Here is a 12,357-nt window from a genome sequence, read left to right on the forward strand (position 1 = left end):
TAGTGGTTGTACTAGTTTACATTCCCATCAACAACATAAAAAGTGTTCCCATTTCACCGCATCCATGTCAACATCTTTTTTTTTTTTTAATTTTGTGATTATGACAATTCTTCCAGGAGTGAGGTGGTATCGCTTCGTGGTTTGATTTGCATTTCCCTGATAATTAGTGATGTTGAGAATTTTTCCACATGCTTGTTGGCCATTTGTATATCTTCTTTTGAGAATTGTCTATTAATGTTCTTAGCCCATTTTTTGATGGGATTATTTGTCTTATTCTCGATGATTTGTTTGAGTTATTTGTAGATTCTGAACATTAGTCCTTTGTTGGATGTATAGATTGTGAAGATTTTCTACCACTCTGTGGATTGTCTGTTAACTCTGCTGCTAATTATTATTATTATTATTACTATTATTATTATTATTATTATTATTGCTGTGCAGGAGCTTTTTAGTTTAATTAAATCCCATCTACTTATCTGTGGTTTTGTTGCATTTGCTTTTGGTTATTGGTCATGAAGTCTTTGCCTAAGCCACTATGTATAAGGGGTTTTCTGATGTTGTCTTCTACAATCTTTATGATTTAAGGTCTTACATTTAAGTCTTTGATTCATCTTCAGTTGATTTTTGTATAAAGTGAAAGATGAGGATCAAGTTTCATTCTTCTACATGTGGCTTGCCAAGTATCCCAGGATCATTTGTTAAATAGGGTGTCCTTTCCCCACTTTATGTTTTTGTTAGCTTTATTGAAGATCAGTTGGCTGTTAAGTGTTTGCCTTTATTTCTGGGTTCTCTATTCTGTTCCACTGGCCTATGTACCTGTTTTTATACCGGTACCATGCTGTTTGGTGACTATGGCCTTATAGTATAGTTTGAAGTTGGGTAATGTGATGCCTCCAGATTTGTTCTTTTTGCTTAGTCTTGCTTTCACTATGCAGGCTCTTTTTCTTTCCATATTAATTTTAGGATTGTTTTTGTAGTGCTGTGAAGAATGATAGTGGTATTTTTATGGGAATTACATTGAATTTGTAGATTGCTTTTGGCAGTATGGTTATTTTCACAAGATTGATTCTATCCATCCATGAGCATGGGATGTGTTTCCATTAGTTTTTGTCATCTATGATATCTTTCAGCAGTGTTTTGTAGTTTTCCTTGTAGAGGTCTTTCACCTCCTTGGTTAGATATATTCCTAAGTTTGTTTGTTTGTTTTTTTGTTTGTTTCTTTCATTTGGTTTTTTTTCTGCAGCTATTGTGAAAGGGCTTGAGTTCTTGATTTGATTCTCAGCTTGGTTGCTCTTGGTGTATAGCAGAGATAGTGATCATGTACATTAATTTTGTATCCTGAAACTTTGCTGAATTTATTTTTTGTTGTTGTTGTTTTGTTTTTGTTTTTGTTTTATTGTTGTTGTTGCAGTGGCAAGATTTATTAAAGCGAAAGTAAAGTGAAAGCAAAGGTAAAGCTTCCATGCGGTGGAAGGGGACCTGGAAGTGATGAAGTTTCTGGCTTGGGTGTCTTATGCTTATATCTCCTTATGACTCCTCCCCTTTTCTTTTTTCTACTTTATAGGATTAGCTTATTTTCTATCCATTTGTGGGTTGGTGAGCCTGACTGGTTAAAAACATCAGGTTGCAGCTAGAGTTTAAACTCCCTATATGATTGGTTGATGCTTCAATCCCTAACTTGCAGCTGTGACTCATTTTAGCTTAGGGGTAAATCCCCTTTGATTGGTTGAAGTTTCAATCCCTTACTTTGCTGAATTTATTTACCAGTTCTAGGAGCTTTTTGGATGAGTATTTAAGGTTGTCTAGGTATATGGTCACATCATCAGTAAACAGTGACAGTTTGACTTCCTCTTTACCAATTTGGATGCCCCTTCTTTCTTTCTCTTGTCTGATTGCTCTAGCTAGGACTTCCAGTACTATGTTGAATAAAAGCTCATACATTTTTATCTGGTAACTACTCCATTTTAGGAATGCATTTTAATGAAGTCTGCACATCTGTTTATCATCAATATATTATAAGAATAGAAAATTTTAAAACTACCTATCGAGTAATAGAGAAATGGTGAAATAAATTGCTGCTTCATCATGATAAAATATTATGCAACTGTTATAAATAATTATTTTGGCTGGGTACAGTAGCTCATATCTGTAATCCCAGCACTTTGCAAGGCCGTGACAGGAGGATCATTTGAGCCTAGAAGTTTGAGACCAGCCTAGGCAACATAGTAAGACCCTGTCTCTACAAAAATTAGAAAAAAATAGCTGCACATGTTGGCACAGACGTGTGGTCCCTGCAACTCAAGAGGCTGAGGCAAGAAGATTACTTCAACCTGGGAGGTAGAGACTGCAGTGAGCTGTCATTGCACCAATGCACTCCAGCCTGGGCAACAGAATGAGACCCTGTCTCAAAAAAATAATAATAATAATGGCTATTATGATGATGATGATGATAATGATGATGATGATGATGATGAAGAAAAATTACTAGGGTTATTTGAAAAACTCGTATGAGTGCAGTTTAAATTTAAAAGTTTATTTATTATGTTTATTGAGATACAATTCACATACCATAAATTCGACCACTTAAACTGTACAATTCAGTGGTTTTTAGTATATTCACAGAGTTTTACAACCATCACCATACCACAATCAATTTTAGAACATTTTCATTACCCCAAAAAGAAACCCCATACACATTAGCAGTCACTCCCCATTTCTTTCACTCCCATTCCTAGGCAATTGCTAATCTACTTTCTGTCTCTATAGATTTGTCTATTCTGGAATTTCATATAAATTGAATCGTACAATATATGGTCTTTGACGAGAAAATATTTGCAAATCAAATATCTGATAAGATATTTGTGTGGAGAATATATAAAGAACTCTTACAATTCAATAATAAAAACAATGCATGTTTCTATATTGGCAAAGGATCTGAACAGACATTTTTCCAAAGAAGATACACAAATGATTAATAAACACATGAAAAGATGCTCAACATCATTAGCCATTAGGAAAATGCAAATCAAAGCCACAATGAGATACCATTAGCATCCACTAGGATGGCTATAATCCAAAAGACAGATAACATGTGTTGGCAAGGATGTGGAGAAATAAGAACCCTGATACATTGCTGTTGGGAATGTGAAAGGTGCAGTCACTTTGGAAAACAGTTTGGCAATCCCTCAAAATGTTAACATAATTACCATATGACACAGCAATTCTACTCCTATGTATGTAACCAAGGAAAATGAAAACATATATCCACCCAAAAACTTGTACTTAAATGTTCATACCATTATTCATAATAGCCAAAAGTGGAAGCAACCCAAATGTCCATGTATTGATGAATAGATAAAGAAAATGTAGTATGTCCATATAATGAAATACTATTTGGCAACAAAAAAGATGCATGTTAAAACATGGATGAACCTTGAAAACATTAAAATTGAACTCATGGAGATAGAAAGTAGGAAGATGGTTACCAGAGGCTGGGAAAGGTAGTAGGGGGCTGGGAGGGAGGTGGGGATGGTGAATGGGTACAAACAAAAGTTAGAAAGAATGAATAAGGCCTACTATCTGATAGCACAACAGAGTGACTGAAGTCAGTAATAACTTCATTATACATTTTTAAATAACTCAAAGGAGTTATAATTGGATTATTTGTAACTCAAAGGATAAATGTTTGAGGAGATGGCCACTCCATTTTCTATGATACATTTATTTCACATTGTATGCCTGTATCGAAACATTCTCATGTACCCCATATATACACTTACTATGTACCCAAAAAACTAAAAATTAGAAAAAACTAAAAATAAAATCAGAAAACTAAAAATAAATAAATAAATCCTGTAAAGGAATAGTAGTCAAGACAGTGTGGCATTCACTGTTATTCACCACAGTACTAGAAGGCCTAGCTGGAAGAGTCAGACAAGAAAAAGAAATAAAGGGCATCCAAACTAGAAAGGAAGAAGTCAAATTATCATTGCTTGCAGATGATACGATCTTACATTTGGAAAAACCTAAAGACTCCACCAAAAAACAATTACATAAACACATTCAGTAAAGTTGCAGGATACAAAATCAACATATAAAAACCAGTAGCATTTTTATATGGCAACAATGAACAATCTGAAACAATAGCAAAGACTTGGAATCAACCCAAGTGTCCATCTGTGACAGACTGGATTAAGAAAATGTGGCACATATACACCATGGAATACTATGCAGCCATAAAAAAGGATGAGTTTGCGTCCTTTGTAGGGACATGGATGCAGCTGGAAACCATCATTCTTAGCAAACTGTCACAAGAACAGAAAACCAAACACCGCATGTTCTCACTCATAGGTGGGAACTGAACAATGAGATCACTTGGACTCGGGAAGGGGAACATCACACACTGGGGCCTATCATGGGGAGGGGGGAGGAGGGAGGGATTGCATTGGGGAGTTATACATGATATAAACGTTATGCACATGTACCCTAGAACTTAAAGTATAATAAAAAAAAAGAAAAAAAGAAAATAAGAAAGTAATTATATTTACAATAGCTACAAATAAAATTAATACCTAGGAATTAACCAAAGAAGTGATAGATCTCTACAATGAAAACTATAAAACACTGATGCAAGAAAACGAAAAGTAAACACAAACTATGGAAAGATATTCCATGTTCATGGATTGGAAGAATCAATATTGTTAAAACGTCCATATTACCCAAAGCAATCTGCATATTTAATGCAATCCCTATCAAAATACAAATGACATTCTTCACAGAAATAGAAAAAGAATCTTAAAATATATATATAACCACAAAAAGAAACAGAACAGCCAAAGCTATTTTGAGCAAAGAGAACAAAACTGGAGGAATCACATTACCTGACTTCAGATTACACTACAGAGCTGTAGTAACCAAAATAGTATGGTATTGTAATGGAACAGAATAGAGAACCTAGAAAAAAATCCATACATCTACAGTGAACTCATTTTTGACAAATATTTCACAAACATGCATTGAGAAAACTGAGTATCCATGTGCAGAAGAATGAAACTAGACCCCTATTTTCACCATATGCAAATATCAGATAAAAATCGATTAAAGACAAGTCTAAGACCTCAAATTATGATACTACTACAAGAAAACACTGGGGAAACTCCAGGGCATTGGACTGGGCAAAAATTTGTTAAGTAATGTCCTACAAGCACAGGCAACCAAAGCAAAAATAGACAAATGGGATTATATCAAGCTACAAAACTGCACAGCAAAGAAAACAATCAAGAAAGTGAAGAGACATCCCACAGAATGGGAGAAAATATTTGCAAACTACCCATCCAACAACATATTAATAAGCAGAATGTATAAGGAGCTCAAACAAATAGGAAAAAATCTCATAATCCAATTAAAAATGAGCAAAAGATCTGAATAGGCATTTCTAAAAAGAGGACATATGAATGGCAAACAGATATAGGAAAAGGTACTCAACATCATTGATAATCAGAGAAATACAAATCAAAACTACGAGGAGATATCTCACCCCAGTTAATGTGGCTTTTATCTAAAAGTCAGGCAATGACAAATGCTGGCAAGGATAAAAAAGGAAAAAAGTGGGAAAGGACATAAACAGACACTTGTCCAAAGAAGACATACAAACGGCCAACAAACATATGAAAAAATGCTTAACATTTTTAATCATCAGAGAAATGCAAATCAAAACCACAGTGAGATGCCATCACACACCAGTCAGAATAGCTACTATTAAAAAGTCAAAAAATAACAGATATTGGCGAAGTTGCAGAGAAAAGTAAACCTTCCTACACTGTTGATGGGAATGTAAATAATACAACACTATGGAGTACAGTTTGGAGGTTCCTCAGAAAACTAAACATAGAGCTACCATATGATCCAGCAATTCTACTCCTAGGTATATACCCAAAGGAAAGGAAATCAATATATTGAAGAGATACCTGCATTCCCATGTTTATTGCAGCATGATTCACAATAGCCAAGATTTGGAAGTAACCTAAGTGTCCATCAACAGATGAGTGGATAAAGAAAATGTGGTACATATATACAAAGGAGTACTACTGAGCCATAAAACAGAATGAGATCCTGTCATTTGCAACATGGATGGAACTGAAGGTCATGTTAAGTGAAATAAGCCAGGCATAGAAAGACAAACGTCACATGTTCCCACTTATTTGTGGGAGCTAAAAATTAAAACAATTGAACTCATGGAGTTAGAGAGTAGAATGATGATTACCAGAGGCTGGGAAGGGTAGTGGAGGGGTGAGTGCTGGAGGGGAATTGGGGATTGTTAATGGCTACAAAAAAAAAAAAAAAAAAAACAAAGAATGAATAAGACCTAATATTTGCTAGGGCAATAGGGTAACTATAGTCAAAAATAATTTAATTGTACATTTTAAAATAACTATAAAAGTGTAATTGGATTGTTGGTAACACAAAGGATAAATGCTTGAGATGATGGATACCTCATATGCCAAAATGTGATGATTATGCATTGCATGCATGTATCAAAGTATCTCATGTAATACATAAATATACATACCTACTATGTACCCATAAAATTAAAAATAAATTTAATAAGATACATTATCCAATTTTCCATAATTATAAGGTTGTGAATAATATCACTAAACATAAATCTTTCTCCTCATTTATAATCATTTCCATAGGATAGAATACTGGAAGGAAAATTACTGGTATGAATTTTTAAAGGGTCAATGGATAAGGCCAAATCGTTTTCCGGAAAGCTTAAACAAATAGCTACTTGAGGGCCTACTATATGCCAGATATTGTTTCAGGCAGATTATACCATTTTACAGATGAGCAAACTAAGATCCATTGACATTATTTCTCTAGTGTTATGGAGATGAGGCAAAGCTAGAATTCAGATTCATAATTGCCCAATTTCAATGCTCTTGTTATTTCCATGTGGATTTCAAAAATAGTATATTTGAAGTATCAAATTATATATTTACTAAAGAAAATGTGGAAAATGCAAGTAGAAAGTAGAGAAATGAAAATAAATTACCCATGAATCCACCACTTTCAATACTTCAGTGTATTTCCCCAGTCTCTTATTACAAATATAATTTTGGGGGTTAAAAATATAGCATTGTAGGCCAGGCTTGGTGGCTCACGCCTGTAATCCCAACACTTTGGGAGGCCGAGGCGGGTGGATCACGAGGTCAGGAGATCCAGACCATCCTGGCTCACACGGTGAAACCCCGTCTCTACTAAAAATACAAAAAATTAGCCGGGCATGGTGGCGGGCGCCTGTAGTCCTAGCTACTCAGGAGGCTGAGGCAGGAGAATGGTGCGAACCTGGGAGGCGGAGCTTGCAGTGAGCCGAGATCGCACCACTGCACTCCAGCCTGGGTGACACAGCAAGACTCCGTCTCAAAATAAATAAATATATATATATATATATATAGCATTGTATATATAATTTTATATACTGCCTTTTTCACTTAACATTTTTCAGTGCTGATCTATACTCTTCATAAATGTAATTTTAATGGTTGCATATTATTGTCAAGTGGGTGTTACCACATGAATATTTACAGTTGTTCAGCTCATCTGTGAATTTCTTCTCTTCATTCCCAGGACTCACCATCTCTGCCTCCCATGAGGCTTACAGAGTTCAATGTTGGAAATCATTGTAATCTTCAAAATAAGTCACCGTGTTGGATTCAAAGCTTCAAAATTTGAAAGAATTCCATCAAATACTTGCTGTGTAAATGTTTCTGGACTTCATATTATTTAATTTACTGACTGAAATCCAATTTGGAATTTGGTAGCAGTTAATTCAAGCCAAATTTTGTTTCTTCATTTCCCCTTCCCCAATCCATGAAAGCCTAAATGTAAAATATATCTTTTCATTCATCTTATCAGGTAAAAGGAAATTCAGAAAATTTCCTTAGGGTCTTTAATTCCCCCACAAAGATTATAATCACATATATAGGGCCTTTTTGGTGTTGAAGGGAATCGGACTACATTTGCTGTTTGTGTGCATGTGCATTTGTGAACATGTACAGCATATCTATACAAAATTCTGCTATGGTGTGAAAATCAAGTCTAAAAACCTGAAGCCTTTGTTTAATTATGCTTTTCTCTAAATAGCAACTTAAATATTTGCTAGACTTTGAACCATCACTATATCAAGTATCTAAAATTTGGGGGGGGGTGATTCAGTACACTGTGACCAAGGTCCTCAAATTGGAACTTGAACAACAATGTAAAACCTGTTCTGTCACAAATGTTCCTGAAAGCACCACAGCTACTCAAGAAGATCAAAATCAGGACATAAACTTTATTCAACATAATAATCAGTGTTTTAAAGACTTTTTTGTCAGGGTGTGGTAAAATTCTCCAATTACTTTTATTCATTTATCTGCTACCTAGTTTTATTTTAGCCTCTATGAATTATTTTTATGATGAAAGAAAATCCATAAGCCTAAGTTATGGCCCATAGGTTTTGTTAAGGATTTTCAGAGTGACTTTTCAGGTTTAATTTCACTGCCTTTCATAAGGGTAAAGTTTCACAGCTGACATTAGCCTGAGGATTAGCACTAAAGAGCTGTGTTTTCATAGCAGGGGCTATTGTACAGACAGTGATAACCAAATAGTAATATGCCAATTCTTTCTTCTTTTTTTAGCTTCAATAGTAGCTAAGCCATTAATACAGTTTGCATCAATTTACCCATTTATTTATAATCAGCCTTTCTTTTAGTCCTAGTGCCTGAATCAACGAGTGAGAATACTAGTACTGCTTCTTTGCAATAATAATATCTTAAGAGTATTGATGTCTTTCATTTTTTTCATTCAGCAGTCTAGTGCCCAGCTGCTGACAATAAAAGCTCCAACTCTTATAGAGATCAGTGGAAGTTAGAAGCATCTTACCAGTGTCAAGGAATTGAGCTTCTAGAGGGATGATTTGGCTTACTAATTTATCATCCCTGAAATATTTTCGAGTAAAAAAGAGTTGCCTGCCACAATTTAGTGTTGGGGTTCCAGTGGAGCTGAGAAAGTGAACAATCCAGCTACTTAAAGCAACAACAAAACCTGTTCATCTGGACCCCTAGGTAATTTTGACCAAGGTGAGACTTTTGTCATAAATTAAATAGATTGTGGTCAGCATTACATTTGAGAGAATACTAGACATGACTACACTTATTAGGACTGTTTCTTAAACTCAGAAGCTAAAAAGCAGCCTAAATGTGCACACACTGGGTTTCATGATGAAGTCTTCTTATATATTCAGATGGAAAAAAAATTTCCCCTTACACTCTTTCTCAAAATACTCTCTTATTTGAGTTTTTCTTGAAAGCTTATTTGGCCATCCCCATGGTTTTATGACAGACAAGCCTTGTCTTCTATTCATATAGATATGCACCTTTTCTACATGTATGGCCTTTACTTACTACACAGTGAGTAGGCCTCAAAGTAATCTTCCTCTTTCCCATCAATCATCTTCTGCCAAGCATTCAGGCAGAGCAGCTGTTAACTATGATTCAAAGTCAGAAAAACATCAAGAACTTCTTTGATGCATAGGGTGTATCAGCACTCAGTTCCCACAGAAGTCAAGTCACAAAATAATAGTGTCAGTTAACTATAAGGAAGTTCTGGAGAGGTAAAGCTCAGGAAAGCTATAATGCAAAGCTGATTGTTTAATGTCTTACAGATTTACACTGTCTTTAAAAGGCCAAATAAGGCTGGGCGCGGTGGCTTACGCCTGTAATCCCAACACTTTGGGAGGCTGAGGCAGCCAGATCACCTGAGGTCGGGAGTTCAAGACCAGCCTGACCAACATGGAGAAACCCCATCTCTACTAAAAATACAATAATTAGCCAGGAGTGGTGGTGCATGCCTGTAATCCCAGCTACTCGGGAGGCTGAAGCAGGAGAATTGCTTGAACTGGGAGGCGGAGGTTGTGGTAAGCTGAGATTGTGCCATTGCACTCCAGCCTGGGCAATAAGAGTGAAACTCTGTCTTAAAAAAAAACAAAAAACAAAAAAAAAAACAAAAAAAAAGCCAAATAAATCAGTGTTTTATCAGGGGGCTCAGAGATAAAAAGAAACCCTATTCCTATTGTAGCATTTTGGTCTCATTGGTTTATAGACTCTGATAATATCTCCATCCATGGATCATTTGAGTGTTGACTAATGTACATAGGTACCCAACTGGTTGATTATTAATCAAGAATACAGAGTTCTGTTTAATAATTAGCACACCCTGATCTGGCTTCTTTGCTTGGTTTTCCTTGGATCCCTGTCCAGTAACCTCTGTGGAATCTCATTCCCTAATCGTTGATACTCATTTTCTCCGTTTGCAAAATGAAGATACTCATTGTTAGGATCCTACTGCTGAAGGGTGCTATGTAACTTTCTAGTGCTCCTACATGTCTTTAATTATAGGACTGGAATGAAAAGTTTAACCATACAGTATTTCTAAGCAAAATAGTGTACTCCATTCTTTTATCCGTGCTCTCATTGCTGATTTGTTCTTGCAGAACTTAGAGTACTTTGTTAATGTTCTTCCATTCACTCCAATAGGATCCTCAGAAAGGGACAGAATAAAAAAAATGTTCCCCATGGTACAGCTGGAAATATTAAGGGGAAAAGAGTTTAAGTGGTCCCCAATGGAACACAGCTGTCTTATGCAGGGCTCACAGTTACCATGTACAGTACACTGTTAAAGTAACTTGGCTTCCCAGGATTGGAATTATCATGGAGCAGTTAGAATTTTGAGAGTATTTACAACAGGATCACATTTTGAAAGAGTCACATTTTGTCAAAAATCTGAAAAGTATGCAATTTGTACAACTCTTACTTTCTATGAGATAAGAATGTAATATATGCCTCTTTCCCCTATTGGCCCCATGTGACACATATTTTTCACACTATATGGCATCAACCAGTGCCATTACCTCCTGTGGCAACATAGAGCCCAATCTCAAGGCAGACATTGCCAAGGTAAAGAATGCGCTCCATGTTTATGCCAAATTGCACAAAGTATAGACATTGAGGTTAATGGAGATTTAAGCACAATCCTAGCAAGTAAGTTTTAAGAATACTGAATATTATACATTATTGTAACATGAACCTAAAATTTAGCAGGGCCCAAATTCATAGGAATGTAACAGTCATTGAAAGCCTGTTCTTTTCACCTCTCATCACACATATCTACATACATGTATGCACATGTACACACACATACATTTTCTCCAAAGCAGGCTGCCTGGTCAGCAGGAGCAAATACTTTAATTTAAAGGAATGATTCTCTGTTTTCTCCTTTTAGAAAAAGAGTCTAAGAATCACAGCATATGAAGAACATTCAATTTATACATTCCAGAATCTCTGCTCTCAGAGTAGCTAAGAGAATCAGTACAAAAGACATTCTATGCAGAAGCACAGAGGGCATCTACAAGATATTCAGCCCTTGGAAAAGATCCATATTCTTAGAAAATTAATGAATTCCATCTCGTTAGGAATTGGTTGATGAGGTATCGTACATCTGCATTTCTTTAACCATAGCTGTAATGTACCATATTAAATTGTAGACTTTTGCATGCGGGTATTGTATAATATAACAATGAATGGGTGGCTCCTAGTAGCATGCAACCCATGACTGTTTACATCCCCAAAAGGGCTAGGTCTGTGTCCTGCACAGTATTCAAAACCATTAAATGTGTTATTTGTAGGAGGATGGTACACAGCCATCAGCAGAATGAGTTAAAACCAAAAATGAATTCAATATATCAGGAAATAGATTCTTAGTAGGGAATGGCATTAAAGAGATTAAAAAAAAACATTAGATAAGATGCATTCAATGAATAATTACTTTCACTCTGCTGGCTTAATCAGTGAAGGAACACAGAAGGAAAGCTGGCAGTGGGTCTTGGTATATATGAACTATATTGGAGTGCCAGAAAAGGAGACCTCAGTAGTTAAGCCCAAGTTGCCAATTTGCTACAATTATTTTTCCCACCAATCTGCTCAAAATGACTGTATATAGTATTCTTAAAACCATGTATCTTGGTGCAGAAATATTGACAAACGCTGGCCAGCTTTATCTTCCTATATCCTTTATTAAAAGTATATGCATATAATTGTTGGGTTTTTTCCTAAATTGTGGCGTTGTTAAACAATGTTGGCAAACCCTAAAGTTTCAGACTACTCTAAGGAAGTTTCTATACATCTAATTTCATAGGGGTATAGTGCCGTTTATTCACTCAGGTTGATTGGTATATGTGGTATGTTGACTCCTCTGTAACATCTCACCTTCTAAGCAGCCCCTTCCATGCGTTCAGTATTTCTGTCTTTTTTTTTTTTT

General features: G+C 35.6%; 1 protein-coding gene across 1 annotated transcript in view; it reads left to right on the forward strand.

Annotated features, from left to right (window-relative positions):
• ZDHHC15 (zinc finger DHHC-type palmitoyltransferase 15) overlaps positions 1–12,133 on the forward strand; it is a 159,443-nt gene extending 147,310 nt beyond the window's left edge. Inside the window, 1 exon segment of the mRNA XM_033201252.1 lies at positions 7,630–12,133. The gene's annotated coding sequence lies outside the window, so the exon portion shown is untranslated.
• The last annotated feature ends 224 nt before the right edge of the window (positions 12,134–12,357 follow it).

Source organism: Trachypithecus francoisi, unplaced genomic scaffold, assembly GCF_009764315.1.
Source record: "Trachypithecus francoisi isolate TF-2019V2 unplaced genomic scaffold, Tfra_2.0 Lachesis_group6, whole genome shotgun sequence".
NCBI classification, from domain to species: Eukaryota; Metazoa; Chordata; class Mammalia; order Primates; family Cercopithecidae; genus Trachypithecus; species Trachypithecus francoisi.